This window comes from Corvus brachyrhynchos, unplaced genomic scaffold (genome assembly GCF_000691975.1).
Source record: "Corvus brachyrhynchos isolate BGI_N302 unplaced genomic scaffold, ASM69197v1 scaffold16, whole genome shotgun sequence".
In the NCBI taxonomy this organism is placed as follows: Eukaryota; Metazoa; Chordata; class Aves; order Passeriformes; family Corvidae; genus Corvus; species Corvus brachyrhynchos.
This window is the reverse complement of record NW_008238643.1, coordinates 844,373-850,456: the sequence shown is the minus strand read 5'-3', so window position 1 is coordinate 850,456 and position 6,084 is coordinate 844,373. Positions and strand designations below refer to the sequence as shown.

The 6,084-nt window shown below is 46.7% G+C and overlaps 1 long non-coding RNA gene across 1 annotated transcript in view; it reads left to right on the top strand.

Moving 5' to 3' along the window:
* Positions 1–651: 651 nt before the first annotated feature.
* Positions 652–6,084, top strand: part of LOC108447449 — an 11,151-nt gene continuing 5,718 nt past the window's right edge. Inside the window, exon 1 of the long non-coding RNA XR_001863016.1 lies at positions 652–683. This is a non-coding gene — a long non-coding RNA (uncharacterized LOC108447449). The remainder of the gene's footprint in view (positions 684–6,084) is intronic.

Here is a 6,084-nt window from a genome sequence, read left to right as displayed (position 1 = left end):
GGGTGTAATGCTGCTATGTGATCGCTAGATGGTGACACCAATGGGGGAAGAGTGGTGGGTCTATAGAAAAGAGGGGAACGTTCTGGAATGTTCTTGAGATGACTCAATAATTTATGATGTAAACATCTTGAGGAATTATTGGTTAGGGGGCAAACCAATCACTCGACGCCCCAGAGACTGACGGAGCTGAACACCAATGAGGACCCTAGCAACGAGCCATCAGAGGGAGGATCTGAGCTCCACCAATCATAACATCAGAGAGACTGTAAAACGGCCCTGGGGCTCAGCCCCTCGCCAGCCGGGGGTCTTCCTGAGGAACCTGAGTCTGAAGGAACACCCTGTGCGTCGCACTGTTGTTTTTTTCTGGGTTGCCGAGTGGGACTTGGGCTTATCTCGAGTCTCCACTTCTGGTTTTTCTTTTTAAATAAACGAGCAGACTTTTACTCCACCCAAAAAAGTCCAGGCTCCGTTTATAACAGCTGGGGGCCTCGTCTGGGATAAGCCACGCCCCCTGGGCAGTCCCGGAGAAGGATGGGTGCAGGGAAGGCGCCCGGCAGAGTTTTTTTTTCTGCCACCTGGACTTCGGATTTTTTCGTGACCGTTGGGAGGACTGTCGGCTGTCCCAAGGGAAGATCAGAAGCCCAGCAACCCAGAGGTACCCCTCCGAGGAGCGGGGCTCGCAGGTAAGGTCGATCCTGCGAGTGGGGTGAGGCATTAGGGGGTACGAGTGTGTGTGAGGTGGCGACTGAGTGAGACAGGGGCTGCTTAGAGCAGACTCCCGAAGTGAGTGAGGACCTCCGAGTACCGCGGTTCCAGTTCTCCGTGAGGAGCCCAGCCGGGAAAGGAGGGAAGCGAGTGGAAACGTGTGAGTGCTGTACCCCAAGGGACACCTGGAGGTGAGAGACGGGGGAGTACCCTCCTTCTAGCCGCCCCGTACCTGTGAGAGGTGGCTTGGTCGCTGCCAGATCGGGGGTGGAATCGCTAGGAATCCCAGACGGGGAAGTAGCGATTCCATCAGCCAAGGCCACCTGGGAGGAGGGGGTTCCTTGGGGCAGACCCCGGAGAGTCTGTGCCCGAGGAACTAGGACCCTTGTGTGCTGGAAGAAAAACTCCTGACCAGAGATTCTCAGAGTAAGGGGAACCACTGGTTTGGAGGTTGCCTCCTTTCGGGCAGGGGAGGAGGGAAAGGTGCCCAGCACAAGGGGAATTAGGACACCCCCCCCGAGCTAGGAACCCCAGGTGAGGTTCGTAGGGGGGAGGAGGAATTAGAACCTGCCACCCAGGGAGTTAGAAGATTTTTTTCATGATGTTTTTCTGTTGGCAATTTACCTTTTAAATTAGAACTCAAGACTACTTCGGTGCATTTTGTTGGTCCTTTTTTTTGTTATTCAGAAGATTTTTTTTTAGACGCATATTAATTAGTTTAAAAAGTCTTATAAAATTATTTTAATTGCATGGTTGCTGCGGTGAGCCTGGAGGGTAAGGTTCTGGGGTGAGGAGGGTCCAATAGTCCCCAGACTGCCTATCAGGTGGAGAGGAGAAGTGTCTAGTGGCGTCTGGCGAACGCCATTTTGCGATATAAATTGCTCTGATTATTCTTTGGTGGCGTTTTTCTGTTGGCAGTTTGTGCTTTAGGTTGGAACTCAAGACTACTTGAGTGTATTTTGTTGGTCCTTTTTGGTTATTCGAAAGAATTTTAGTGCATATAAATTAAGAGAGTCTACAAATGGTTTCAGTTGTGTGGTTGTTGCGGTAAGCTTGGCGGTGAGGTTTGGAGATGGTAGTCCCCAGACTGCTTATCAGGCAGAGAGGAGAGTGTGTCTAGTGGCGTCTGACGAACGCCATCTTAATTTTTAAGAAACTGTCAGTGTCTCAGCCATTTTAAGATCTAGGCTGCAGAGGAGAGGTGTTTGGTGGCGTCTGGCAGGAGCCATATTAATTTTTTTGGAGAACTCCCCGGAGGACGGAGGGTTCCACCCCCGCTCCGACGAGGGGTGGAGTCTGAAGTTGGGCCCTAGACGGGCCGGAAGAGCCTGGTGGGGTTCATCCGGTTTCCGGTTGGGCTGCCATTTTGGTTGTAGTTTTTGATAGGGTTCATCCGGTTTCCGGTTGGGCCGCCATCTTAATTGTAGTTTTTGGTAGAGTTCATCCGGTTTCCGGTTGGGCCGCCATCTTAATTGTAGTTTTTGGTAGAGTTCATCCGATTTCCAGTTGGGCTGCCATCTTAACTGTAGTTTTTGAGGTCTCCGGTCGGATTTCCCACAATCAGTATATTTTCCCACGGACTGCCATTTTTTTTAGTTCCCACGATCCCTTTGAGGTTCCTACACGTAGGTTTTTCCTTTTCTCTCCCATATTATTGAGACACTTTGTGTTATCATTTGAGACTAGCAGTCTTATTAGGTTTCCATATTAAGGGATTATGTGCAGGGCCTTGAACAGACATGTTAACTTAAAAGAAAACCAAAATGAGGAAGAAATATTATATGCAGCCTGCTGGCTTGAAAATGAAATCTGGGATAAGAAAATAAGAGTATACAAAATGTCAAAAGAGAAGGAAGCAAATGAGAAAGAAACACAGGAAGCAGAGGAGAAAAGTAGTTCAAAAAGATGGGACCCTCTTGACTGTCTCCCACCCCCTTCTCCACCCACTCTACCTGTGGCTCACCCTCCTACTCCTCAAGTGCTTCCCCCTGCTCAGCCAGTATCTCTCCCACTCCCTTCAACACCTGCTCCACACATGTCTCAACCCCCTCTGCTGCACCCTATTCTATCACCCCAGACCCCACCTGCTCCATCTGCTTCCCCTACCCCTGGGCCAGTTTCTCCTGCACCCCAACTAAGTATTCTTAATGTCCCAACCATACCACAGAATCTACCTACACCTCTTCTTGTCCCTCCTATGTCTCAAACTACACCCCTTAGCTTCTCCTCAATACATAATGCCCCTGCTGAAGGAAATACAGTGCAAAGTTGCAGCTGCGAGGGGGGAAAGGAATCAGAAGTGAAAAAGGGCCTAGATGAGATGGAAAAACACCATAGTTATAATACTAGGCTCCAAAGCCAGAAGAGTGGGCTTCAAAAAGAAACTGTGGACCGATTATTCTCCTTGAGAGAAGTGCCCATGGGAGGTGCTAGAGGAGGAATTGGGTTTGTGAATACACCGTTGATGGCTTCTAAAGTGAGAAATTTTAAGAAAGAGTTAAAAAGTTTGCTGGAGGATCCACTAGGCATATCCAACCAAGCTGACCAGTTTTTGGGTCCTAGTATTTACACTTGGGAAGAGTTAAACTCTATTATGGGTATACTCTTTTCCCCAGAAGAAACCCAATTAATCAGGGCAGCTGGCATGTGGATCTGGGAGCGAGAAAATAGGAATGGACCTCGGGGGGAGGAGAAAATGCCGCATGTGCAGCCAGACTGGGACCCAAATGATGAATTAGGAAGGAGAAATATGAGAGATTATAGGGCACTCATAATAAAAGGTATAAGAGAGGCTGTGCCCAGAACAAATAGTGCCAGACTGGCTTTTGATAGCCAGCAAGAAAAGGATGAGACCCCGAGTGCTTGGTTAGAAAGGTTAAAAAGGAACTTTCAGTTATATTCTAGTGTGGATCCAGATAGCCCAGAGGGGCAAGTATTAGTGAAGATCCAGTTTGTCACCAAGGCGTGGACAGATATTAGAAGGAAGTTGGAGAAGATAGATGACTGGCAGGAGAAGAGTTTGAATGAATTGTTGAGGGAGGCACAGAAGGTATACTTGAGAAGAGAGGAGGAGAAGACAAAAACTAAGGCGAAGATCATGGTAGCAATAGCTAGAGAAAGCACTGGATTTGGAAGGGGAGATTTAAAAGGAGATGGGGAGGAGAAGGAAAAGATGTACAGTCAGAGAAAACAGAACTGGGACAAAATCATATGCTATTATTTTGGTGAGGAGGGACACACAAAGAGAAACTGCAAGAGAAGAAGTCTGGATGAAGTAATTGCGAGAGAACAGGATACATTAGAAAAGATTTTAAAGGAAAATGATTAGGGGTGTCAGGGGCTCTTTGCTCTGGGGGAAGGTTTTGAAAATCAGACAGAGCCCTTGGTAAATCTAGAAGTTGGCCCCCAGAGCGAAGAATATGAGTTTCTTGTTGATACTGGAGCAGACAGATCATGTATATCAAAACTTCCAGAAGGTTGTAAGTTGAGTGATAGGAGATGGAAGGTTAAGGGAGCTAAGAATGATCCATTTGATGTGGCCATGATTGAACAAGTACAAGTAAAAGGCAATTCCTGAGAAAGCTGTGTAGATTTATTATACATGCCAAAATTAGGATGCAATTTACTAGGCCGGGACCTGCAATTACAGCTGGGGATAGGGGTAGTCCCTGAGGAAGGCAGAATGGTGGCTAAGATAATGGTGCGAACAAAAGATGAGGAGGAGACTATTAACCCTGAAGTGTGGGCAGAAGGAGGAGGGCATGGATTACTAGACATCCTGCCCATTGAAATAAAGATGAAGCCAAATATACCACCCATAAGAGTTAAACAATACCATATATCAGCTGAAGGAAGACAGGGATTAGCCCCTGTAATTAAGGAATTAATTTTAAGTGGTATACTTGAGCCATGCATGTCCCCTCACAACACCCCAATTTTGCCAGTTAAGAAGCCAGACGGGACCTACCGCCTGGTGCAAGATTTGAGGGAGGTAAACAAACAAACCATTGCACGTTATCCAGTTGTCACTAACCCATATACTTTGTTAAATAAAATATCATCACGACATGCATGGTTCAGTGTAATCGATCTGAAAGATGCCTTTTGGGCATGCCCACTTGAAAAAGAAAGCAGAGGGTGGTTTGCCTTTGAATGGCATGATGAGACTACAGGAAGGAAACAACAACTACAATGGACTCGACTACCTCAGGGATTCACAGAATCCCCAAATTTATTTGGTCAGGCTTTAGAAGAACTGATGCGAGAATTTTTACCAATTGGACAGATACAGATATTACAGTATGTGGACGATTTGTTAGCCTCAGGGGAACAAAAAGAAGAGGTCCAGGAAACGACAATTAAATTACTAAATTTTCTAGCAGAAAAGGGTTTGAAAGTATCAAAAAGGAAGTTGCAATTTGTAGAACCAGTGGTGAAGTATTTAGGTCATGTAATTGGGCACGGCTACAAGAAACTAGACTCAAGAAGAATACAGGGAATATTGTCATTGCCAGCACCAAAAAACAGAAACGGATGTGAGAAAATTGTTAGGGTTGATTGGATACTGTAAATTATGGATAGAGAGACATACCAAATTAGTAAAATTCTTGTATGACAAATTAGTAGAGCAAGAACCCTTAACCTGGGATGAAGAAGACAATAAAAGGTTGGAAGAATTGAAAGAAAAACTGATAACTGCTCCAGTATTGAGTTTGCCTGATTTAGAAAGGTTATTTGAGTTATTTGTGAATGTTGAAGAAGGAGTGGCTTATGGAGTGCTTGTGCAGGAATGGTGTGGAGTGAAAAAACCTATGTGTCAAAGTTATTAGACCCAGTGATAAGGGGATGGCCAACCTGTCTCCAGGCTGTCACAGCCACAGTAACTCTGTGGATAATTTAGGATGGGGGGGGGAAATGTAGGAGATTAGGGACAGGCGTTTGGAAGATATTGCGTTGTACGGGACAGGTAAAACCCCTCCCCTCTACAGGTAATACTTGACCAGAAGGAAGTGATGCGGTAAACCCAGGTTATTTAACCCTATGTAACCCATGAATAAACGCCATTTGCCGTCCACCAAATTGGTGTCCACGAGCTGATGGCCTGAATGACCTGAGGTGGTCGTCGTACCGTTCCTGAACCAGGTTGCTACGCCTCCGAGAGGCAACAAGTGGTGCCGAAACCCCAGGATCCGGAATCGGAATCGGGATTGGGAATTCGGAAATTCTGCTGGGTGGGTGAACAGTGGCTGGCGTGCCAGGACCAGCCCGGCGGGGGGGACGCTCCCAGACCAGCGAGGAGGATGGAAGCTCTCGCGAAGGTCGTATCTCAGATTCATAAGCAATGGGGCATTGATTGCAAGCCAAAAGATTTTACTCTCA